A 25,851-nucleotide genomic window follows, 5' to 3' on the forward strand; every position below is an offset into this window, starting at 1 on the left:
CTTACACCCTACGGGGAACATGTCTTCCAAAGGCCTGTGAAACGCAGTTTCTTTGCAGGCCTGATCTGGCTGAAGTAGGACTTCTGCTCTGGGTGTGCTACTTTGCCCTAGAGCTGAAAGGCACAACGTGCAGGCTTCTTTCCAAAGGGCGAGTTGGGCCCCACAGCATCTTGCTTCCAGCTCTTTGCGAAACTAAGAAACAACTCGCTCTGCACAGTGCTCTTACAGCCTACCGGGAACATGTCTTCCAAAGGCCTGTGAAACGCAGTTTCTTTGCAGGCCTGATCTGGCTGAAGTAGGACTTCTGCTCTGGGTGTGCTACTTTGCCCTAGAGCTGAAAGGCACAACGTGCAGGCTTCTTTCCAAAGGGCGAGTTGGGCCCCACAGCATCTTGCTTCCAGCTCTTTGGGAAGCTAAGAAACAACTCGCTCTGCACAGTGCTCTTACACCCTACGGGGAACATATCTTCCAAAGGCCTGTGAAACGCAGTTTCTTTGCAGGCCTGATCTGGCTGAAGTAGGACTTCTGCTCTGGGTGTGCTACTTTGCCCTAGAGCTGAAAGGCACAACGTGCAGGCTTCTTTCCAAAGGGCGAGTTGGGCCCCACAGCATCTTGCTTCCAGCTCTTTGCGAAACTAAGAAACAACTCGCTCTGCACAGTGCTCTTACAGCCTACCGGGAACATGTCTTCCAAAGGCCTGTGAAACGCAGTTTCTTTGCAGGCCTGATCTGGCTGAAGTAGGACTTCTGCTCTGGGTGTGCTACTTTGCCCTAGAGCTGAAAGGCACAACGTGCAGGCTTCTTTCCAAAGGGCGAGTTGGGCCCCACAGCATCTTGCTTCCAGCTCTTTGGGAAGCTAAGAAACAACTCGCTCTGCACAGTGCTCTTACAGCCTACGGGGAACATGTCTTCCAAAGGCCTGTGAAACGCAGTTTCTTTGCAGGCCTGATCTGGCTGAAGTAGGACTTCTGCTCTGGGTGTGCTACTTTGCCCTAGAGCTGAAAGGCACAACGTGCAGGCTTCTTTCCAAAGGGCGAGTTGGGCCCCACAGCATCTTGCTTCCAGCTCTTTGGGAAGCTAAGAAACAACTCGCTCTGCACAGTGCTCTTACAGCCTAGTGGGAACATCTCTTCCAAAGGCCTGTGAAACGCAGTTTCTTTGCAGGCCTGATCTGGCTGAAGTAGGACTTCTGCTCTGGGTGTGCTACTTTGCCCTAGAGCTGAAAGGCACAACGTGCAGGCTTCTTTCCAAAGGGCGAGTTGGGCCCCACAGCATCTTGCTTCCAGCTCTTTGGGAAGCTAAGAAACAACTCGCTCTGCACAGTGCTCTTACAGCCTAACGGGAACATGTCTTGCAAAGGCCTGTGAAACGCAGTTTCTTTGCAGGCCTGATCTGGCTGAAGTAGGACTTCTGCTCTGGGTGTGCTACTTTGCCCTAGAGCTGAAAGGCAGAACGTGCAGGCTTCTTTCCAAAGGGCGAGTTGGGCCCCACAGCATCTTGCTTCCAGCTCTTTGGGAAGCTAAGAAACAACTCGCTCTGCACAGTGCTCTTACAGCCTAGTGGGAACATGTCTTCCAAAGGCCTGTGAAACGCAGTTTCTTTGCAGGCCTGATCTGGCTGAAGTAGGACTTCTGCTCTGGGTGTGCTACTTTGCCCTAGAGCTGAAAGGCACAACGTGCAGGCTTCTTTCCAAAGGGCGAGTTGGGCCCCACAGCATCTTGCTTCCAGCTCTTTGGCAAGCTAAGAAACAACTCGCTCTGCACAGTGCTCTTACAGCCTACCGGGAACATCTCTTCCAAAGGCCTGTGAAACGCAGTTTCTTTGCAGGCCTGATCTGGCTGAAGTAGGACTTCTGCTCTGGGTGTGCTACTTTGCCCTAGAGCTGAAAGGCACAACGTGCAGGCTTCTTTCCAAAGGGCGAGTTGGGCCCCACAGCATCTTGCTTCCAGCTCTTTGGGAAGCTAAGAAACAACTCGCTCTGCACAGTGCTCTTACAGCCTACCGGGAACATGTCTTCCAAAGGCCTGTGAAACGCAGTTTCTTTGCAGGCCTGATCTGGCTGAAGTAGGACTTCTGCTCTGGGTGTGCTACTTTGCCCTAGAGCTGAAAGGCACAACGTGCAGGCTTCTTTCCAAAGGGCGAGTTGGGCCCCACAGCATCTTGCTTCCAGCTCTTTGGGAAGCTAAGAAACAACTCGCTCTGCACAGTGCTCTTACAGCCTACCGGGAACATGTCTTCCAAAGGCCTGTGAAACGCAGTTTCTTTGCAGGCCTGATCTGGCTGAAGTAGGACTTCTGCTCTGGGTGTGCTACTTTGCCCTAGAGCTGAAAGGCACAACGTGCAGGCTTCTTTCCAAAGGGCGAGTTGGGCCCCACAGCATCTTGCTTCCAGCTCTTTGGGAAGCTAAGAAACAACTCGCTCTGCACAGTGCTCTTACAGCCTACCGGGAACATGTATTCCAAAGGCCTGTGAAACGCAGTTTCTTTGCAGGCCTGATCTGGCTGAAGTAGGACTTCTGCTCTGGGTGTGCTACTTTGCCCTAGAGCTGAAAGGCACAACGTGCAGGCTTCTTTCCAAAGGGCGAGTTGGGCCCCACAGCATCTTGCTTCCAGCTCTTTGGGAAGCTAAGAAACAACTCGCTCTGCACAGTGCTCTTACAGCCTACGGGGAACATCTCTTCCAAAGGCCTGTGAAACGCAGTTTCTTTGCAGGCCTGATCTGGCTGAAGTAGGACTTCTGCTCTGGGTGTGCTACTTTGCCCTAGAGCTGAAAGGCACAACGTGCAGGCTTCTTTCCAAAGGGCGAGTTGGGCCCCACAGCATCTTGCTTCCAGCTCCTTGCGAAGCTAAGAAACAACTCGCTCTGCACAGTGCTCTTACAGCCTAGTGGGAACATCTCTTCCAAAGGCCTGTGAAACGCAGTTTCTTTGCAGGCCTGATCTGGCTGAAGTAGGACTTCTGCTCTGGGTGTGCTACTTTGCCCTAGAGCTGAAAGGCACAACGTGCAGGCTTCTTTCCAAAGGGCGAGTTGGGCCCCACAGCATCTTGCTTCCAGCTCTTTGCGAAGCTAAGAAACAACTCGCTCTGCACAGTGCTCTTACAGCCTAGTGGGAACATCTCTTCCAAAGGCCTGTGAAACGCAGTTTCTTTGCAGGCCTGATCTGGCTGAAGTAGGACTTCTGCTCTGGGTGTGCTACTTTGCCCTAGAGCTGAAAGGCACAACGTGCAGGCTTCTTTCCAAAGGGCGAGTTGGGCCCCACAGCATCTTGCTTCCAGCTCTTTGGGAAGCTAAGAAACAACTCGCTCTGCACAGTGCTCTTACAGCCTAGTGGGAACATCTCTTCCAAAGGCCTGTGAAACGCAGTTTCTTTGCAGGCCTGATCTGGCTGAAGTAGGACTTCTGCTCTGGGTGTGCTACTTTGCCCTAGAGCTGAAAGGCACAACGTGCAGGCTTCTTTCCAAAGGGTGAGTTGGGCCCCACAGCATCTTGCTTCCAGCTCTTTGCGAAGCTAAGAAACAACTCGCTCTGCACAGTGCTCTTACAGCCTACCGGGAACATGTCTTCCAAAGGCCTGTGAAACGCAGTTTCTTTGCAGGCCTGATCTGGCTGAAGTAGGACTTCTGCTCTGGGTGTGCTACTTTGCCCTAGAGCTGAAAGGCACAACGTGCAGGATTCTTTCGAAAGGGCGAGTTGGGCCCAACAGCATCTTGCTTCCAGCTCTTTGGGAAGCTAAGAAACAACTCGCTCTGCACAGTGCTCTTACAGCCTACCGGGAACATCTATTCCAAAGGCCTGTGAAACGCAGTTTCTTTGCAGGCCTGATCTGGCTGAAGTAGGACTTCTGCTCTGGGTGTGCTACTTTGCCCTAGAGCTGAAAGGCACAACGTGCAGGCTTCTTTCCAAAGGGCGAGTTGGGCCCCACAGCATCTTGCTTCCAGCTCTTTGGGAAGCTAAGAAACAACTCGCTCTGCACAGTGCTCTTACAGCCTACCGGGAACATGTCTTCCAAAGGCCTGTGAAACGCAGTTTCTTTGCAGGCCTGATCTGGCTGAAGTAGGACTTCTGCTCTGGGTGTGCTACTTTGCCCTAGAGCTGAAAGGCACAACGTGCAGGCTTCTTTCCAAAGGGCGAGTTGGGCCCCACAGCATCTTGCTTCCAGCTCTTTGGGAAGCTAAGAAACAACTCGCTCTGCACAGTGCTCTTAAAGCCTAGTGGGACCATCTCTTCCAAAGGCCTGTGAAACGCAGTTTCTTTGCAGGCCTGATCTGGCTGAAGTAGGACTTCTGCTCTGGGTGTGCTACTTTGCCCTAGAGCTGAGAGGCACAACGTGCAGGCTTCTTTCCAAAGGGCGAGTTGGGCCCCACAGCATCTTGCTTCCAGCTCTTTGCGAAGCTAAGAAACAACTCGCTCTGCACAGTGCTCTTACAGCCTAGTTGGAACATCTCTTCCAAAGGCCTGTGAAACGCATTTTCTTTGCAGGCCTGATCTGGCTGAAGTAGGACTTCTGCTCTGGGTGTGCTACTTTGCCCTAGAGCTGAAAGGCACAACGTGCAGGCTTCTTTCCAAAGGGCGAGTTCGGCCCCACAGCATCTTGCTTCCAGCTCTTTGGGAAGCTAAGAAACAACTCGCTCTGCACAGTGCTCTTACAGCCTACCCGGAACATCTCTTCCAAAGGCCTGTGAAACGCAGTTTCTTTGCAGGCCTGATCTGGCTGAAGTAGGACTTCTGCTCTGGGTGTGCTACTTTGCCCTAGAGCTGAAAGGCACAACGTGCAGGCTTCTTTCCAAAGGGCGAGTTGGGCCCCACAGCATCTTGCTTCCAGCTCTTTGGGAAGCTAAGAAACAACTCGCTCTGCACAGTGCTCTTACAGCCTACCGGGAACATGTCTTCCAAAGGCCTGTGAAACGCAGTTTCTTTGCAGGCCTGATCTGGCTGAAGTAGGACTTCTGCTCTGGGTGTGCTACTTTGCCCTAGAGCTGAAAGGCACAACGTGCAGGCTTCTTTCCAAAGGGCGAGTTGGGCCCCACAGCATCTTGCTTCCATCTCTTTGGGAAGCTAAGAAACAACTCGCTCTGCACAGTGCTCTTACAGCCTACCGGGAACATGTCTTCCAAAGGCCTGTGAAACGCAGTTTCTTTGCAGGCCTGATCTGGCTGAAGTAGGACTTCTGCTCTGGGTGTGCTACTTTGCCCTAGAGCTGAAAGGCAGAACGTGCAGGCTTCTTTCCAAAGGGCGAGTTGGGCAACACAGCATCTTGCTTCCAGCTCTTTGGGAAGCTAAGAAACAACTCGCTCTGCACAGTGCTCTTACAGCCTATTGGGAACATGTCTTCCAAAGGCCTGTGAAACGCAGTTTCTGTGCAGGCCTGATCTGGCTGAAGTAAGACTTCTGCTCTGGGTGTGCTACTTTGCCCTAGAGCTGAAAGGCACAACGTGCAGGCTTCTTTCCAAAGGGCGAGTTGGGCCCCACAGCATCTTGCTTCCAGCTCTTTCGGAAGCTAAGAAACAACTCGCTCTGCACAGTGCTCTTACTGCCTACGGGGAACATCTCTTCCAAAGGCCTGTGAAACGCAGTTTCTTTGCAGGCCTGATCTGGCTGAAGTAGGACTTCTGCTCTGGGTGTGCTACTTTGCCCAAGAGCTGAAAGGCACAACGTGCAGGCTTCTTTCCAAAGGTGAGGTGGGCCCCACAGCATCTTGCTTCCAGCTCTTTGGAAAGCTAAGAAACAACTCGCTCTGCACAGTGCTCTTACAGCCTACCGGGAACATGTCTTCCAAAGGCCTGTGAAACGCAGTTTCTTTGCAGGCCTGATCTGGCTGAAGTAGGACTTCTGCTCTGGGTGTGCTACTTTGCCCTAGAGCTGAAACGCACAACGTGCAGGCTTCTTTCCAAAGGGCGAGTTGGGCCCCACAGCATCTTGCTTCCAGCTCTTTGCGAAGCTAAGAAACAACTCGCTCTGCACAGTGCTCTTACAGCCTACCGGGAACATGTCTTCCAAAGGCCTGTGAAACGCAGTTTCTTTGCAGGCCTGATCTGGCTGAAGTAGGACTTCTGCTCTGGGTGTGCTACTTCGTCCTAGAGCTGAAAGGCACAACGTTCAGGCTTCTTTCCAAAGGGCGAGTTGGGCCCCACAGCATCTTGCTTCCAGCTCTTTGGGAAGCTAAGAAACAACTCGCTCTGCACAGTGCTCTTACAGCCTACCGGGAACATCTCTTCCAAAGGCCTGTGAAACGCAGTTTCTTTGCAGGCCTGATCTGGCTGAAGTAGGACTTCTGCTCTGGGTGTGCTACTTTGCCCTAGAGCTGAAAGGCACAACGTGCAGGCTTCTTTCCAAAGGGCGAGTTGGGCCCCACAGCATCTTGCTTCCAGCTCTTTGGGAAGCTAAGAAACAACTCGCTCTGCACAGTGCTCTTACAGCCTACCGGGAACATCTCTTCCAAAGGCCTGTGAAATGCAGTTTCTTTGCAGGCCTGATCTGGCTGAAGTAGGACTTCTGCTCTGGGTGTGCTACTTTGCCCTAGAGCTGAAAGGCACAACGTGCAGGCTTCTTTCCAAAGGGCGAGTTGGGCCCCACAGCATCTTGCTTCCAGCTCTTTGCGAAGCTAAGAAACAACTCGCTCTGCACAGTGCTCTTACAGCCTACCGGGAACATGTCTTCCAAAGGCCTGTGAAACGCAGTTTCTTTGCAGGCCTGATCTGGCTGAAGTAGGACTTCTGCTCTGGGTGTGCTACTTTGCCCTAGAGCTGAAAGGCACAACGTGCAGGCTTCTTTCCAAAGGGCGAGTTGGGCCCCACAGCATCTTGCTTCCAGCTCTTTCGGAAGCTAAGAAACAACTCGCTCTGCACAGTGCTCTTACAGCCTACCGGGAACATGTCTTCCAAAGGCCTGTGAAACGCAGTTTCTTTGCAGGCCTGATCTGGCTGAAGTAGGACTTCTGCTCTGGGTGTGCTACTTTGCCCTAGAGCTGAAAGGCACAACGTGCAGGCTTCTTTCCAAAGGGCGAGTTGGGCCCCACAGCATCTTGCTTCCAGCTCTTTGGGAAGCTAAGAAACAACTCGCTCTGCACAGTGCTCTTAAAGCCTAGTGGGACCATCTCTTCCAAAGGCCTGTGAAACGCAGTTTCTTTGCAGGCCTGATCTGGCTGAAGTAGGACTTCTGCTCTGGGTGTGCTACTTTGCCCTAGAGCTGAAAGGCACAACGTGCAGGCTTCTTTCCAAAGGGCGAGTTGGGCCCCACAGCATCTTGCTTCCAGCTCTTTGGGAAGCTAAGAAACAACTCGCTCTGCACAGTGCTCTTACAGCCTACCGGGAACATGTCTTCCAAAGGCCTGTGAAACGCAGTTTCTTTGCAGGCCTGATCTGGCTGAAGTAGGACTTCTGCTCTGGGTGTGCTACTTTGCCCTAGAGCTGAAAGGCACAACGTGCAGGCTTCTTTCCAAAGGGCGAGTTGGGCCCCACAGCATCTTGCTTCCAGCTCTTTGGGAAGCTAAGAAACAACTCGCTCTGCACAGTGCTCTTAAAGCCTAGTGGGACCATCTCTTCCAAAGGCCTGTGAAACGCAGTTTCTTTGCAGGCCTGATCTGGCTGAAGTAGGACTTCTGCTCTGGGTGTGCTACTTTGCCCTAGAGCTGAAAGGCACAACGTGCAGGCTTCTTTCCAAAGGGCGAGTTGGGCCCCACAGCATCTTGCTTCCAGCTCTTTGGGAAGCTAAGTAACAACTCGCTCTGCACAGTGCTCTTACAGCCTACGGGGAACATGTCTTCCAAAGGCCTGTGAAACGCAGTTTCTTTGCAGGCCTGATCTGGCTGAAGTAGGACTTCTGCTCTGGGTGTGCTACTTTGCCCTAGAGCTGAAAGGCACAACGTGCAGGCTTCTTTCCAAAGGGCGAGTTGGGCCCCACAGCATCTTGCTTCCAGCTCTTTGGGAAGCTAAGAAACAACTCGCTCTGCACAGTGCTCTTACAGCCTACGGGGAACATTTCTTCCAAAGGCCTTTGAAACGCTGTTTCTTTGCAGGCCTGATCTGGCTGAAGTAGGACTTCTGCTCTGGGTGTGCTACTTTGCCCTAGAGCTGAAAGGCACAACGTGCAGGCTTCTTTCCAAAGGGCGAGTTGGGCCCCCTAGCATCTTGCTTCCAGCTCTTTGGGAAGCTAAGAAACAACTCGCTCTGCACAGTGCTCTTACAGCCTACCGGGAACATGTCTTCCAAAGGCCTGTGAAACGCAGTTTCTTTGCAGGCCTGATCTGGCTGAAGTAGGACTTCTGCTCTGGGTGTGCTACTTTGCCCTAGAGCTGAAAGGCAGAACGTGCAGGATTCTTTCCAAAGGGCGAGTTGGGCCCCACAGCATCTTGCTTCCAGCTCTTTGGGAAGCTAAGAAACAACTCGCTCTGCACAGTGCTCTTACAGCCTATTGGGAACAGGTCTTCCAAAGGCCTGCGAAACGCAGTTTCTGTGCAGGCGTGATCTGGCTGAAGTAAGACTTCTGCTCTGGGTGTGCTACTTTGCCCTAGAGCTGAAAGGCACAACGTGCAGGCTTCTTTCCAAAGGGCGAGTTGGCCCCCACAGCATCTTGCTTCCAGCTCTTTGGGAAGCTAAGAAACAACTCGCTCTGCACAGTGCTCTTACAGCCTACGGGGAACATCTCTTTCAAAGGCCTGTGAAACGCAGTTTCTTTGCAGGCCTGATCTGGCTGAAGTAGGACTTCTGCTCTGGGTGTGCTACTTTGCCCTAGAGCTGAAAGGCACAACGTGCAGGCTTCTTTCCAAAGGGCGAGTTGGGCCCCACAGCATCTTGCTTCCAGCTCTTTGGGAAGCTAAGAAACAACTCGCTCTGCACAGTGCTCTTACAGCCTACCGGGAACATGTCTTCCAAAGGCCTGTGAAACGCAGTTTGTTTGCAGGCCTGATCTGGCTGAAGTAGGACTTCTGCTCTGGGTGTGCTACATTGCCCTAGAGCTGAAAGGCACAACGTGCAGGCTTCTTTCCAAAGGGCGAGTTGGGCCCCACAGCATCTTTCTTCCAGCTCTTTGGGAAGCTAAGAAACAACTCGCTCTGCACAGTGCTCTTACAGCCTACCGGGAACATGTCTTCCAAAGGCCTGTGAAACGCAGTTTCTTTGCAGGCCTGATCTGGCTGAAGTAGGACTTCTGCTCTGGGTGTGCTACTTTGCCCTAGAGCTGAAAGGCACAACGTGCAGGCTTCTTTCCAAAGGGCGAGTTGGGCCCCACAGCATCTTGCTTCCAGCTCTTTGGGAAGCTAAGAAACAACTCGCTCTGCACAGTGCTCTTACAGCCTACCGGGAACATGTCTTCCAAAGGCCTGTGAAACGCAGTTTCTTTGCAGGCCTGATCTGGCTGAAGTAGGACTTCTGCTCTGGGTGTGCTACTTTGCCCTAGAGCTGAAAGGCACAACGTGCAGGCTTCTTTCCAAAGGGCGAGTTGGGCCCCACAGCATCTTGCTTCCATCTCTTTGGGAAGCTAAGAAACAACTCGCTCTGCACAGTGCTCTTACAGCCTACCGGGAACATTTATTCCAAAGGCCTGTGAAACGCAGTTTCTTTGCAGGCCTGATCTGGCTGAAGTAGGACTTCTGCTCTGGGTGTGCTACTTTGCCCTAGAGCTGAAAGGCACAACGTGCAGGCTTCTTTCCAAAGGGCGAGTTGGGCCCCACAGCATCTTGCTTCCAGCTCCTTGCGAAGCTAAGAAACAACTCGCTCTGCACAGTGCTCTTACAGCCTAGTGGGAACATCTCTTCCAAAGGCCTGTGAAACGCAGTTTCTTTGCAGGCCTGATCTGGCTGAAGTAGGACTTCTGCTCTGGGTGTGCTACTTTGCCCTAGAGCTGAAAGGCACAACGTGCAGGCTTCTTTCCAAAGGGCGAGTTGGGCCCCACAGCATCTTGCTTCCAGCTCTTTGGGAAGCTAAGAAACAACTCGCTCTGCACAGTGCTCTTACAGCCTACGGGGAACATGTCTTCCAAAGGCCTGTGAAACGCAGTTTCTTTGCAGGCCTGATCTGGCTGAAGTAGGACTTCTGCTCTGGGTGTGCTACTTTGCCCTAGAGCTGAAAGGCACAACGTGCAGGCTTCTTTCCAAAGGGCGAGTTGGGCCCCACAGCATCTTGCTTCCAGCTCTTTGGGAAGCTAAGAAACAACTCGCTCTGCACTGTTCTCTTACAGCCTACCGGGAACATGTCTTCCAAAGGCCTGTGAAACGCAGTTTCTTTGAAGGCCTGATCTGGCTGAAGTAGGACTTCTGCTCTGGGTGTGCTACTTTGCCCTAGAGCTGAAAGGCACAACGTGCAGGCTTCTTTCCAAAGGGCGAGTTGGGCCCCACAGCATCTTGCTTCCAGCTCTTTGGGAAGCTAAGAAACAACTCGCTCTGCACAGTGCTCTTACAGCCTACGGGGAACATGTCTTCCAAAGGCCTGTGAAACGCAGTTTCTTTGCAGGCCTGATCTGGCTGAAGTAGGACTTCTGCTCTGGGTGTGCTACTTTGCCCTAGAGCTGAAAGGCACAACGTGCAGGCTTCTTTCCAAAGGGCGAGTTGGGCCCCACAGCATCTTGCTTCCAGCTCTTTGGGAAGCTAAGAAACAACTCGCTCTGCACAGTGCTCTTACAGCCTACGGGGAACATGTCTTCCAAAGGCCTGTGAAACGCAGTTTCTTTGCAGGCCTGATCTGGCTGAAGTAGGACTTCTGCTCTGGGTGTGCTACTTTGCCCTAGAGCTGAAAGGCACAACGTGCAGGCTTCTTGCCAAAGGGCGAGTTGGGCCCCACAGCATCTTGCTTCCAGCTCTTTGGGAAGCTAAGAAACAACTCGCTCTGCACAGTGCTCTTACAGCCTACCGGGAACATGTCTTCCAAAGGCCTGTGAAACGCAGTTTCTTTGCAGGCCTGATCTGGCTGAAGTAGGACTTCTGCTCTGGGTGTGCTACTTTGCCCTAGAGCTGAAAGGCACAACGTGCAGGCTTCTTTCCAAAGGGCGAGTTGGGCCCCACAGCATCTTGCTTCCAGCTCTTTGGGAAGCTAAGAAACAACTCGCTCTGCACAGTGCTCTTACAGCCTACCGGGAACATGTCTTCCAAAGGCCTGTGAAACGCAGTTTCTTTGCAGGCCTGATCTGGCTGAAGTAGGACTTCTGCTCTGGGTGTGCTACTTTGCCCTAGAGCTGAAAGGCACAACGTGCAGGCTTCTTTCCAAAGGGCGAGTTGGGCCCCACAGCATCTTGCTTCCAGCTCTTTGGGAAGCTAAGAAACAACTCGCTCTGCACAGTGCTCTTACACCCTACGGGGAACATGTCTTCCAAAGGCCTGTGAAACGCAGTTTCTTTGCAGGCCTGATCTGGCTGAAGTAGGACTTCTGCTCTGGGTGTGCTACTTTGCCCTAGAGCTGAAAGGCACAACGTGCAGGCTTCTTTCCAAAGGGCGAGTTGGGCCCCACAGCATCTTGCTTCCAGCTCTTTGCGAAACTAAGAAACAACTCGCTCTGCACAGTGCTCTTACAGCCTACCGGGAACATGTCTTCCAAAGGCCTGTGAAACGCAGTTTCTTTGCAGGCCTGATCTGGCTGAAGTAGGACTTCTGCTCTGGGTGTGCTACTTTGCCCTAGAGCTGAAAGGCACAACGTGCAGGCTTCTTTCCAAAGGGCGAGTTGGGCCCCACAGCATCTTGCTTCCAGCTCTTTGGGAAGCTAAGAAACAACTCGCTCTGCACAGTGCTCTTACACCCTACGGGGAACATATCTTCCAAAGGCCTGTGAAACGCAGTTTCTTTGCAGGCCTGATCTGGCTGAAGTAGGACTTCTGCTCTGGGTGTGCTACTTTGCCCTAGAGCTGAAAGGCACAACGTGCAGGCTTCTTTCCAAAGGGCGAGTTGGGCCCCACAGCATCTTGCTTCCAGCTCTTTGCGAAACTAAGAAACAACTCGCTCTGCACTGTGCTCTTACAGCCTACCGGGAACATGTCTTCCAAAGGCCTGTGAAACGCAGTTTCTTTGCAGGCCTGATCTGGCTGAAGTAGGACTTCTGCTCTGGGTGTGCTACTTTGCCCTAGAGCTGAAAGGCACAACGTGCAGGCTTCTTTCCAAAGGGCGAGTTGGGCCCCACAGCATCTTGCTTCCAGCTCTTTGGGAAGCTAAGAAACAACTCGCTCTGCACAGTGCTCTTACAGCCTACGGGGAACATGTCTTCCAAAGGCCTGTGAAACGCAGTTTCTTTGCAGGCCTGATCTGGCTGAAGTAGGACTTCTGCTCTGGGTGTGCTACTTTGCCCTAGAGCTGAAAGGCACAACGTGCAGGCTTCTTTCCAAAGGGCGAGTTGGGCCCCACAGCATCTTGCTTCCAGCTCTTTGGGAAGCTAAGAAACAACTCGCTCTGCACAGTGCTCTTACAGCCTAGTGGGAACATCTCTTCCAAAGGCCTGTGAAACGCAGTTTCTTTGCAGGCCTGATCTGGCTGAAGTAGGACTTCTGCTCTGGGTGTGCTACTTTGCCCTAGAGCTGAAAGGCACAACGTGCAGGCTTCTTTCCAAAGGGCGAGTTGGGCCCCACAGCATCTTGCTTCCAGCTCTTTGGGAAGCTAAGAAACAACTCGCTCTGCACAGTGCTCTTACAGCCTAACGGGAACATGTCTTGCAAAGGCCTGTGAAACGCAGTTTCTTTGCAGGCCTGATCTGGCTGAAGTAGGACTTCTGCTCTGGGTGTGCTACTTTGCCCTAGAGCTGAAAGGCACAACGTGCAGGCTTCTTTCCAAAGGGCGAGTTGGGCCCCACAGCATCTTGCTTCCAGCTCTTTGGGAAGCTAAGAAACAACTCGCTCTGCACAGTGCTCTTACAGCCTAGTGGGAACATGTCTTCCAAAGGCCTGTGAAACGCAGTTTCTTTGCAGGCCTGATCTGGCTGAAGTAGGACTTCTGCTCTGGGTGTGCTACTTTGCCCTAGAGCTGAAAGGCACAACGTGCAGGCTTCTTTCCAAAGGGCGAGTTGGGCCCCACAGCATCTTGCTTCCAGCTCTTTGGGAAGCTAAGAAACAACTCGCTCTGCACAGTGCTCTTACAGCCTACCGGGAACATCTCTTCCAAAGGCCTGTGAAACGCAGTTGCTTTGCAGGCCTGATCTGGCTGAAGTAGGACTTCTGCTCTGGGTGTGCTACTTTGCCCTAGAGCTGAAAGGCACAACGTGCAGGCTTCTTTCCAAAGGGCGAGTTGGGCCCCACAGCATCTTGCTTCCAGCTCTTTGGGAAGCTAAGAAACAACTCGCTCTGCACAGTGCTCTTACAGCCTACCGGGAACATGTCTTCCAAAGGCCTGTGAAACGCAGTTTCTTTGCAGGCCTGATCTGGCTGAAGTAGGACTTCTGCTCTGGGTGTGCTACTTTGCCCTAGAGCTGAAAGGCACAACGTGCAGGCTTCTTTCCAAAGGGCGAGTTGGGCCCCACAGCATCTTGCTTCCAGCTCTTTGGGAAGCTAAGAAACAACTCGCTCTGCACAGTGCTCTTACAGCCTACCGGGAACATGTCTTCCAAAGGCCTGTGAAACGCAGTTTCTTTGCAGGCCTGATCTGGCTGAAGTAGGACTTCTGCTCTGGGTGTGCTACTTTGCCCTAGAGCTGAAAGGCACAACGTGCAGGCTTCTTTCCAAAGGGCGAGTTGGGCCCCACAGCATCTTGCTTCCATCTCTTTGGGAAGCTAAGAAACAACTCGCTCTGCACAGTGCTCTTACAGCCTACCGGGAACATGTATTCCAAAGGCCTGTGAAACGCAGTTTCTTTGCAGGCCTGATCTGGCTGAAGTAGGACTTCTGCTCTGGGTGTGCTACTTTGCCCTAGAGCTGAAAGGCACAACGTGCAGGCTTCTTTCCAAAGGGCGAGTTGGGCCCCACAGCATCTTGCTTCCAGCTCTTTGGGAAGCTAAGAAACAACTCGCTCTGCACAGTGCTCTTACAGCCTACGGGGAACATCTCTTCCAAAGGCCTGTGAAACGCAGTTTCTTTGCAGGCCTGATCTGGCTGAAGTAGGACTTCTGCTCTGGGTGTGCTACTTTGCCCTAGAGCTGAAAGGCACAACGTGCAGGATTCTTTCCAAAGGGCGAGTTGGGCCCCACAGCATCTTGCTTCCAGCTCCTTGCGAAGCTAAGAAACAACTCGCTCTGCACAGTGCTCTTACAGCCTAGTGGGAACATCTCTTCCAAAGGCCTGTGAAACGCAGTTTCTTTGCAGGCCTGATCTGGCTGAAGTAGGACTTCTGCTCTGGGTGTGCTACTTTGCCCTAGAGCTGAAAGGCACAACGTGCAGGCTTCTTTCCAAAGGGCGAGTTGGGCCCCACAGCATCTTGCTTCCAGCTCTTTGCGAAGCTAAGAAACAACTCGCTCTGCACAGTGCTCTTACAGCCTAGTGGGAACATCTCTTCCAAAGGCCTGTGAAACGCAGTTTCTTTGCAGGCCTGATCTGGCTGAAGTAGGACTTCTGCTCTGGGTGTGCTACTTTGCCCTAGAGCTGAAAGGCACAACGTGCAGGCTTCTTTCCAAAGGGCGAGTTGGGCCCCACAGCATCTTGCTTCCAGCTCTTTGGGAAGCTAAGAAACAACTCGCTCTGCACAGTGCTCTTACAGCCTAGTGGGAACATCTCTTCCAAAGGCCTGTGAAACGCAGTTTCTTTGCAGGCCTGATCTGGCTGAAGTAGGACTTCTGCTCTGGGTGTGCTACTTTGCCCTAGAGCTGAAAGGCACAACATGCAGGCTTCTTTCCAAAGGGTGAGTTGGGCCCCACAGCATCTTGCTTCCAGCTCTTTGCGAAGCTAAGAAACAACTCGCTCTGCACAGTGCTCTTACAGCCTACCGGGAACATGTCTTCCAAAGGCCTGTGAAACGCAGTTTCTTTGCAGGCCTGATCTGGCTGAAGTAGGACTTCTGCTCTGGGTGTGCTACTTTGCCCTAGAGCTGAAAGGCACAACGTGCAGGCTTCTTTCGAAAGGGCGAGTTGGGCCCCACAGCATCTTGCTTCCAGCTCTTTGGGAAGCTAAGAAACAACTCGCTCTGCACAGTGCTCTTACAGCCTACCGGGAACATCTATTCCAAAGGCCTGTGAAACGCAGATTCTTTGCAGGCCTGATCTGGCTGAAGTAGGACTTCTGCTCTGGGTGTGCTACTTTGCCCTAGAGCTGAAAGGCACAACGTGCAGGCTTCTTTCCAAAGGGCGAGTTGGGCCCCACAGCATCTTGCTTCCAGCTCTTTGGGAAGCTAAGAAACAACTCGCTCTGCACAGTGCTCTTACAGCCTACCGGGAACATGTCTTCCAAAGGCCTGTGAAACGCAGTTTCTTTGCAGGCCTGATCTGGCTGAAGTAGGACTTCTGCTCTGGATGTGCTACTTTGCCCTAGAGCTGAAAGGCACAACGTGCAGGCTTCTTTCCAAAGGGCGAGTTGGGCCCCACAGCATCTTGCTTCCAGCTCTTTGGGAAGCTAAGAAACAACTCGCTCTGCACAGTGCTCTTAAAGCCTAGTGGGACCATCTCTTCCAAAGGCCTGTGAAACGCAGTTTCTTTGCAGGCCTGATCTGGCTGAAGTAGGACTTCTGCTCTGGGTGTGCTACTTTGCCCTAGAGCTGAGAGGCACAACGTGCAGGCTTCTTTCCAAAGGGCGAGTTGGGCCCCACAGCATCTTGCTTCCAGCTCTTTGCGAAGCTAAGAAACAACTCGCTCTGCACAGTGCTCTTACAGCCTAGTTGGAACATCTCTTCCAAAGGCCTGTGAAACGCAGTTTCTTTGCAGGCCTGATCTGGCTGAAGTAGGACTTCTGCTCTGGGTGTGCTACTTTGCCCTAGAGCTGAAAGGCACAACGTGCAGGCTTCTTTCCAAAGGGCGAGTTGGGCCCCACAGCATCTTGCTTCCAGCTCTTTGGGAAGCTAAGAAACAACTCGCTCTGCACAGTGCTCTTACAGCCTACGGGGAACATCTCTTCCAAAGGCCTGTGAAACGCAGTTTCTTTGCAGGCCTGATCTGGCTGAAGTAGGACTTCTGCTCTGGGTGTGCTACTTTGCCCTAGAGCTGAAAGGCACAACGTGCAGGCTTCTTTCCAAAGGGCGAGTTGGGCCCCACAGCATCTTGCTTCCAGCTCCGTGGGAAGCTAAGAAACAACTCGCTCTGCACAGTGCTCTTACAGCCTACCGGGAACATGTCTTCCAAAGGCCTGTGAAACGCAGTTTCTTTGCAGGCCTGATCTGGCTGAAGTAGGACTTCTGCTCTGGGTGTGCTACTTTGCCCTAGAGCTGAAAGGCACAACGTGCAGGCTTCTTTCCAAAGGGCGAGTTGGGCCCCACAGCATCTTGCTTCCAGCTCTTTGGGAAGCTAAGAAACAACTCGCTCTGCACAGTGCTCTTACAGCCTACCCGGAACATCTCTTCCAAAGGCCTGTGAAACGCAGTTTCTTTGCAGGCCTGATCTGGCTGAAGTAGGACTTCTGCTCTGGGTGTGCTACTTTGCCCTAGAGCTGAAAGGCACAACGTGCAGGCTTCTTTCCAAAGGGCGAGTTGGGCCCCACAGCATCTTGCTTCCAGCTCTTAGGGAAGCTAAGAAACAACTCGCTCTGCACAGTGCTCTTACAGCCTACCGGGAACATGTCTTCCAAAGGCCTGTGAAACGCAGTTTCTTTGCAGGCCTGATCTGGCTGAAGTAGGACTTCTGCTCTGGGTGTGCTACTTTGCCCTAGAGCTGAAAGGCACAACGTGCAGGCTTCTTTCCAAAGGGCGAGTTGGGCCCCACAGCATCTTGCTTCCAGCTCTTTGGGAAGCTAAGAAACAACTCGCTCTGCACAGTGCTCTTACAGCCTACGGGGAACATCTCTTCCAAAGGCCTGTGAAACGCAGTTTCTTTGCAGGCCTGATCTGGCTGAAGTAGGACTTCTGCTCTGGGTGTGCTACTTTGCCCTAGAGCTGAAAGGCACAACGTGCAGGCTTCTTTCCAAAGGCGAGTTGGGCCCCACAGCATCTTGCTTCCAGCTCTTTGGGAAGCTAAGAAACAACTCGCTCTGCACAGTGCTCTTACAGCCTACCGGGAACATGTCTTCCAAAGGCCTGTGAAACGCAGTTTCTTTGCAGGCCTGATCTGGCTGAAGTAGGACTTCTGCTCTGGGTGTGCTACTTTGCCCTAGAGCTGAAAGGCACAACGTGCAGGCTTCTTTCCAAAGGGCGAGTTGGGCCCCACAGCATCTTGCTTCCAGCTCTTTGGGAAGCTAAGAAACAACTCGCTCTGCACAGTGCTCTTACAGCCTACCGGGAACATGTCTTCCAAAGGCCTGTGAAACGCATTTTCTTTGCAGGCCTGATCTGGCTGAAGTAGGACTTCTGCTCTGGGTGTGCTACTTTGCCCTAGAGCTGAAAGGCACAACGTGCAGGCTTCTTTCCAAAGGGCGAGTTGGGCCCCACAGCATCTTGCTTCCAGCTCTTTGGGAAGCTAAGAAACAACTCGCTCTGCACAGTGCTCTTACAGCCTACCGGGAACATGTCTTCCAAAGGCCTGTGAAACGCAGTTTCTTTGCAGGCCTGATCTGGCTGAAGTAGGACTTCTGCTCTGGGTGTGCTACTTTGCCCTAGAGCTGAAAGGCACAACGTGCAGGCTTCTTTCCAAAGGGCGAGTTGGGCCCCACAGCATCTTGCTTCCAGCTCTTTGGGAAGCTAAAAAACAACTCGCTCTGCACAGTGCTCTTACAGCCTACCGGGAACATGTCTTCCAAAGGCCTGTGAAACGCAGTTTCAATGCAGGCCTGATCTGGCTGAAGTAGGACTTCTGCTCTGGGTGTGCTACTTTGCCCTAGAGCTGAAAGGCACAACGTGCAGGCTTCTTTCCAAAGGGCGAGTTGGGCAACACAGCATCTTGCTTCCAGCTCTTTGGGAAGCTAAGAAACAACTCGCTCTGCACAGTGCTCTTACAGCCTATTGGGAACATGTCTTCCAAAGGCCTGTGAAACGCAGTTTCTTTGCAGGCCTGATCTGGCTGAAGTAAGACTTCTGCTCTGGGTGTGCTACTTTGCCCTAGAGCTGAAAGGCACAACGTGCAGGCTTCTTTCCAAAGGGCGAGTTGGGCCCCACAGCATCTTGCTTCCAGCTCTTTCGGAAGCTAAGAAACAACTCGCTCTGCACAGTGCTCTTACTGCCTACGGGGAACATCTCTTCCAAAGGCCTGTGAAACGCAGTTTCTTTGCAGGCCTGATCTGGCTGAAGTAGGACTTCTGCTCTGGGTGTGCTACTTTGCCCAAGAGCTGAAAGGCACAACGTGCAGGCTTCTTTCCAAAGGCGAGGTGGGCCCCACAGCATCTTGCTTCCAGCTCTTTGGAAAGCTAAGAAACAACTCGCTCTGCACAGTGCTCTTACAGCCTACCGGGAACATGTCTTCCAAAGGCCTGTGAAACGCAGTTTCTTTGCAGGCCTGATCTGGCTGAAGTAGGACTTCTGCTCTGGGTGTGCTACTTTGCCCTAGAGCTGAAACGCACAACGTGCAGGCTTCTTTCCAAAGGGCGAGTTGGGCCCCACAGCATCTTGCTTCCAGCTCTTTGCGAAGCTAAGAAACAACTCGCTCTGCACAGTGCTCTTACAGCCTACCGGGAACATGTCTTCCAAAGGCCTGTGAAACGCAGTTTCTTTGCAGGCCTGATCTGGCTGAAGTAGGACTTCTGCTCTGGGTGTGCTACTTCGTCCTAGAGCTGAAAGGCACAACGTTCAGGCTTCTTTCCAAAGGGCGAGTTGGGCCCCACAGCATCTTGCTTCCAGCTCTTTGGGAAGCTAAGAAACAACTCGCTCTGCACAGTGCTCTTACAGCCTACCGGGAACATCTCTTCCAAAGGCCTGTGAAACGCAGTTTCTTTGCAGGCCTGATCTGGCTGAAGTAGGACTTCTGCTCTGGGTGTGCTACTTTGCCCTAGAGCTGAAAGGCACAACGTGCAGGCTTCTTTCCAAAGGGCGAGTTGGGCCCCACAGCATCTTGCTTCCAGCTCTTTGGGAAGCTAAGAAACAACTCGCTCTGCACAGTGCTCTTACAGCCTACCGGGAACATCTCTTCCAAAGGCCTGTGAAACGCAGTTTCTTTGCAGGCCTGATCTGGCTGAAGTAGGACTTCTGCTCTGGGTGTGCTACTTTGCCCTAGAGCTGAAAGGCACAACGTGCAGGCTTCTTTCCAAAGGGCGAGTTGGGCCCCACAGCATCTTGCTTCCAGCTCTTTGCGAAGCTAAGAAACAACTCGCTCTGCACAGTGCTCTTACAGCCTACCGGGAACATGTCTTCCAAAGGCCTGTGAAACGCAGTTTCTTTGCAGGCCTGATCTGGCTGAAGTAGGACTTCTGCTCTGGGTGTGCTACTTTGCCCTAGAGCTGAAAGGCACAACGTGCAGGCTTCTTTCCAAAGGGCGAGTTGGGCCCCACAGCATCTTGCTTCCAGCTCTTTGGGAAGCTAAGAAACAACTCGCTCTGCACAGTGCTCTTACAGCCTACCGGGAACATGTCTTCCAAAGGCCTGTGAAACGCAGTTTCTTTGCAGGCCTGATCTGGCTGAAGTAGGACTTCTGCTCTGGGTGTGCTACTTTGCCCTAGAGCTGAAAGGCACAACGTGCAGGCTTCTTTCCAAAGGGCGAGTTGGGCCCCACAGCATCTTGCTTCCAGCTCTTTGGGAAGCTAAGAAACAACTCGCTCTGCACAGTGCTCTTAAAGCCTAGTGGGACCATCTCTTCCAAAGGCCTGTGAAACGCAGTTTCTTTGCAGGCCTGATCTGGCTGAAGTAGGACTTCTGCTCTGGGTGTGCTACTTTGCCCTAGAGCTGAAAGGCACAACGTGCAGGCTTCTTTCCAAAGGGCGAGTTGGGCCCCACAGCATCTTGCTTCCAGCTCTTTGGGAAGCTAAGAAACAACTCGCTCTGCACAGTGCTCTTACAGCCTACCGGGAACATGTCTTCCAAAGGCCTGTGAAACGCAGTTTCTTTGCAGGCCTGATCTGGCTGAAGTAGGACTTCTGCTCTGGGTGTGCTACTTTGCCCTAGAGCTGAAAGGCACAACGTGCAGGCTTCTTTCCAAAGGGCGAGTTGGGCCCCACAGCATCTTGCTTCCAGCTCTTTGGGAAGCTAAGAAACAACTCGCTCTGCACAGTGCTCTTAAAGCCTAGTGGGACCATCTCTTCCAAAGGCCTGTGAAACGCAGTTACTTTGCAGGCCTGATCTGGCTGAAGTAGGACTTCTGCTCTGGGTGTGCTACTTTGCCCTAGAGCTGAAAGGCACAACGTGCAGGCTTCTTTCCAAAGGGCGAGTTGGGCCCCACAGCATCTTGCTTCCAGCTCTTTGGGAAGCTAAGTAACAACTCGCTCTGCACAGTGCTCTTACAGCCTACGGGGAACATGTCTTCCAAAGGCCTGTGAAACGCAGTTTCTTTGCAGGCCTGATCTGGCTGAAGTAGGACTTCTGCTCTGGGTGTGCTACTTTGCCCTAGAGCTGAAAGGCACAACGTGCAGGCTTCTTTCCAAAGGGCGAGTTGGGCCCCACAGCATCTTGCTTCCAGCTCTTTGGGAAGCTAAGAAACAACTCGCTCTGCACAGTGCTCTTACAGCCTACGGGGAACATTTCTTCCAAAGGCCTTTGAAACGCTGTTTCTTTGCAGGCCTGCTCTGGCTGAAGTAGGACTTCTGCTCTGGGTGTGCTACTTTGCCCTAGAGCTGAAAGGCACAACGTGCAGGCTTCTTTCCAAAGGGCGAGTTGGGCCCCACAGCATCTTGCTTCCAGCTCTTTGGGAAGCTAAGAAACAACTCGCTCTGCACAGTGCTCTTACAGCCTACCGGGAACATGTCTTCCAAAGGCCTGTGAAACGCAGTTTCTTTGCAGGCCTGATCTGGCTGAAGTAGGACTTCTGCTCTGGGTGTGCTACTTTGCCCTAGAGCTGAAAGGCAGAACGTGCAGGATTCTTTCCAAAGGGCGAGTTGGGCCCAACAGCATCTTGCTTCCAGCTCTTTGGGAAGCTAAGAAACAACTCGCTCTGCACAGTGCTCTTACAGCCTATTGGGAACAGGTCTTCCAAAGGCCTGTGAAACGCAGTTTCTGTGCAGGCGTGATCTGGCTGAAGTAAGACTTCTGCTCTGGGTGTGCTACTTTGCCCTAGAGCTGAAAGGCACAACGTGCAGGCTTCTTTCCAAAGGGCGAGTTGGCCCCCACAGCATCTTGCTTCCAGCTCTTTGGGAAGCTAAGAAACAACTCGCTCTGCACAGTGCTCTTACAGCCTACGGGGAACATCTCTTCCAAAGGCCTGTGAAACGCAGTTTCTTTGCAGGCCTGATCTGGCTGAAGTAGGACTTCTGCTCTGGGTGTGCTACTTTGCCCTAGAGCTGAAAGGCACAACGTGCAGGCTTCTTTCCAAAGGGCGAGTTGGGCCCCACAGCATCTTGCTTCCAGCTCTTTGCGAAGCTAAGAAACAACTCGCTCTGCACAGTGCTCTTACAGCCTACCGGGAACATGTCTTCCAAAGGCCTGTGAAACGCAGTTTGTTTGCAGGCCTGATCTGGCTGAAGTAGGACTTCTGCTCTGGGTGTGCTACATTGCCCTAGAGCTGAAAGGCACAACGTGCAGGCTTCTTTCCAAAGGGCGAGTTGGGCCCCACAGCATCTTGCTTCCAGCTCTTTGCGAAGCTAAGAAACAACTCGCTCTGCACAGTGCTCTTACAGCCTACCGGGAACATGTCTTCCAAAGGCCTGTGAAACGCAGTTTCTTTGCAGGCCTGATCTGGCTGAAGTAGGACTTCTGCTCTGGGTGTGCTACTTTGCCCTAGAGCTGAAAGGCACAACGTGCAGGCTTCTTTCCAAAGGGCGAGTTGGGCCCCACAGCATCTTGCTTCCAGCTCTTTGGGAAGCTAAGAAACAACTCGCTCTGCACAGTGCTCTTACAGCCTACCGGGAACATGTCTTCCAAAGGCCTGTGAAACGCAGTTTCTTTGCAGGCCTGATCTGGCTGAAGTAGGACTTCTGCTCTGGGTGTGCTACTTTGCCCTAGAGCTGAAAGGCACAACGTGCAGGCTTCTTTCCAAAGGGCGAGTTGGGCCCCACAGCATCTTGCTTCCATCTCTTTGGGAAGCTGAGAAACAACTCGCTCTGCACAGTGCTCTTACAGCCTACCGGGAACATGTATTCCAAAGGCCTGTGAAACGCAGTTTCTTTGCAGGCCTGATCTGGCTGAAGTAGGACTTCTGCTCTGGGTGTGCTACTTTGCCCTAGAGCTGAAAGGCACAACGTGCAGGCTTCTTTCCAAAGGGCGAGTTGGGCCCCACAGCATCTTGCTTCCAGCTCTTTGGGAAGCTAAGAAACAACTCGCTCTGCACAGTGCTCTTACAGCCTACGGGGAACATGTCTTCCAAAGGCCTGTGAAACGCAGTTTCTTTGCAGGCCTGATCTGGCTGAAGTAGGACTTCTGCTCTGGGTGTGCTACTTTGCCCTAGAGCTGAAAGGCACAACGTGCAGGCTTCTTTCCAAAGGGCGAGTTGGGCCCCACAGCATCTTGCTTCCAGCTCCTTGCGAAGCTAAGAAACAACTCGCTCTGCACAGTGCTCTTACAGCCTAGTGGGAACATCTCTTCCAAAGGCCTGTGAAACGCAGTTTCTTTGCAGGCCTGATCTGGCTGAAGTAGGACTTCTGCTCTGGGTGTGCTACTTTGCCCTAGAGCTGAAAGGCACAACGTGCAGGCTTCTTTCCAAAGGGCGAGTTGGGCCCCACAGCATCTTGCTTCCAGCTCTTTGCGAAGCTAAGAAACAACTCGCTCTGCACAGTGCTCTTACAGCCTAGTGGGAACATCTCTTCCAAAGGCCTGTGAAACGCAGTTTCTTTGCAGGCCTGATCTGGCTGAAGTAGGACTTCTGCTCTGGGTGTGCTACTTTGCCCTAGAGCTTAAAGGCACAACGTGCAGGCTTCTTTCCAAAGGGCGAGTTGGGCCCCACAGCATCTTGCTTCCAGCTCTTTGGGAAGCTAAGAAACAACTCGCTCTGCACAGTGCTCTTACAGCCTAGTGGGAACATCTCTTCCAAAGGCCTGTGAAACGCAGTTTCTTTGCAGGCCTGATCTGGATGAAGTAGGACTTCTGCTCTGGGTGTGCTACTTTGCCCTAGAGCTGAAAGGCACAACGTGCAGGCTTCTTTCCAAAGGGTGAGTTGGGACCCACAGCATCTTGCTTCCAGCTCTTTGCGAAGCTAAGAAACAACTCGCTCTGCACAGTGCTCTTACAGCCTACCGGGAACATGTCTTCCAAAGGCCTGTGAAACGCAGTTTCTTTGCAGGCCTGATCTGGCTGAAGTAGGACTTCTGCTCTGGGTGTGCTACTTTGCCCTAGAGCTGAAAGGCACAACGTGCAGGCTTCTTTCCAAAGGGCGAGTTGGGCCCCACAGCATCTTGCTTCCAGCTCTTTGGGAAGCTAAGAAACAACTCGCTCTGCACAGTGCTCTTACAGCCTACCGGGAACATGTCTTCCAAAGGCCTGTGAAACGCAGATTCTTTGCAGGCCTGATCTGGCTGAAGTAGGACTTCTGCTCTGGGTGTGCTACTTTGCCCTAGAGCTGAAAGGCACAACGTGCAGGCTTCTTTCCAAAGGGCGAGTTGGGCCCCACAGCATCTTGCTTCCAGCTCTTTGGGAAGCTAAGAAACAACTCGCTCTGCACAGTGCTCTTACAGCCTACCGGGAACATGTCTTCCAAAGGCCTGTGAAACGCAGTTTCTTTGCAGGCCTGATCTGGCTGAAGTAGGACTTCTGCTCTGGATGTGCTACTTTGCCCTAGAGCTGAAAGGCACAACGTGCAGGCTTCTTTCCAAAGGGCGAGTTGGGCCCCACAGCATCTTGCTTCCAGCTCTTTGGGAAGCTAAGAAACAACTCGCTCTGCACAGTGCTCTTAAAGCCTAGTGGGACCATCTCTTCCAAAGGCCTGTGAAACGCAGTTTGTTTGCAGGCCTGATCTGGCTGAAGTAGGACTTCTGCTCTGGGTGTGCTACTTTGCCCTAGAGCTGAGAGGCACAACGTGCAGGCTTCTTTCCAAAGGGCGAGTTGGGCCCCACAGCATCTTGCTTCCAGCTCTTTGCGAAGCTAAGAAACAACTCGCTCTGCACAGTGCTCTTACAGCCTAGTTGGAACATCTCTTCCAAAGGCCTGTGAAACGCAGTTTCTTTGCAGGCCTGATCTGGCTGAAGTAGGACTTCTGCTGTGGGTGTGCTACTTTGCCCTAGAGCTGAAAGGCACAACGTGCAGGCTTCTTTCCAAAGGGCGAGTTGGGCCCCACAGCATCTTGCTTCCAGCTCTTTGGGAAGCTAAGAAACAACTCGCTCTGCACAGTGCTCTTACAGCCTACGGGGAACATCTCTTCCAAAGGCCTGTGAAACGCAATTTCTTTGCAGGCCTGATCTGGCTGAAGTAGGACTTCTGCTCTGGGTGTGCTACTTTGCCCTAGAGCTGAAAGGCACAACGTGCAGGCTTCTTTCCAAAGGGCGAGTTGGGCCCCACAGCATCTTGCTTCCAGCTCCGTGGGAAGCTAAGAAACAACTCGCTCTGCACAGTGCTCTTACAGCCTACCGGGAACATGTCTTCCAAAGGCCTGTGAAACGCAGTTTCTTTGCAGGCCTGATCTGGCTGAAGTAGGACTTCTGCTCTGGGTGTGCTACTTTGCCCTAGAGCTGAAAGGCACAACGTGCAGGCTTCTTTCCAAAGGGCGAGTTGGGCCCCACAGCATCTTGCTTCCAGCTCTTTGGGAAGCTAAGAAACAACTCGCTCTGCACAGTGCTCTTACAGCCTACCCGGAACATCTCTTCCAAAGGCCTGTGAAACGCAGTTTCTTTGCAGGCCTGATCTGGCTGAAGTAGGACTTCTGCTCTGGGTGTGCTACTTTGCCCTAGAGCTGAAAGGCACAACGTGCAGGCTTCTTTCCAAAGGGCGAGTTGGGCCCCACAGCATCTTGCTTCCAGCTCTTAGGGAAGCTAAGAAACAACTCGCTCTGCACAGTGCTCTTACAGCCTACCGGGAACATGTCTTCCAAAGGCCTGTGAAACGCAGTTTCTTTGCAGGCCTGATCTGGCTGAAGTAGGACTTCTGCTCTGGGTGTGCTACTTTGCCCTAGAGCTGAAAGGCACAACGTGCAGGCTTCTTTCCAAAGGGCGAGTTGGGCCCCACAGCATCTTGCTTCCAGCTCTTTGGGAAGCTAAGAAACAACTCGCTCTGCACAGTGCTCTTACAGCCTATTGGGAACATGTCTTCCAAAGGCCTGTGAAACGCAGTTTCTTTGCAGGCCTGATCTGGCTGAAGTAAGACTTCTGCTCTGGGTGTGCTACTTTGCCCTAGAGCTGAAAGGCACAACGTGCAGGCTTCTTTCCAAAGGGCGAGTTGGGCCCCACAGCATCTTGCTTCCAGCTCTTTGGGAAGCTAAGAAACAACTCGCTCTGCACAGTGCTCTTACAGCCTACGGGGAACATCTCTTCCAAAGGCCTGTGAAACGCAGTTTCTTTGCAGGCCTGATCTGGCTGAAGTAGGACTTCTGCTCTGGGTGTGCTACTTTGCCCTAGAGCTGAAAGGCACAACGTGCAGGCTTCTTTCCAAAGGCGAGTTGGGCCCCACAGCATCTTGCTTCCAGCTCTTTGGGAAGCTAAGAAACAACTCGCTCTGCACAGTGCTCTTACAGCCTACCGGGAACATGTCTTCCAAAGGCCTGTGAAACGCAGTTTCTTTGCAGGCCTGATCTGGCTGAAGTAGGACTTCTGCTCTGGGTGTGCTACTTTGCCCTAGAGCTGAAAGGCACAACGTGCAGGCTTCTTTCCAAAGGGCGAGTTGGGCCCCACAGCATCTTGCTTCCAGCTCTTTGGGAAGCTAAGAAACAACTCGCTCTGCACAGTG

This window comes from Equus caballus, chromosome 4 (assembly GCF_041296265.1).
Source record: "Equus caballus isolate H_3958 breed thoroughbred chromosome 4, TB-T2T, whole genome shotgun sequence".
Lineage (NCBI taxonomy): Eukaryota > Metazoa > Chordata > Mammalia > Perissodactyla > Equidae > Equus > Equus caballus.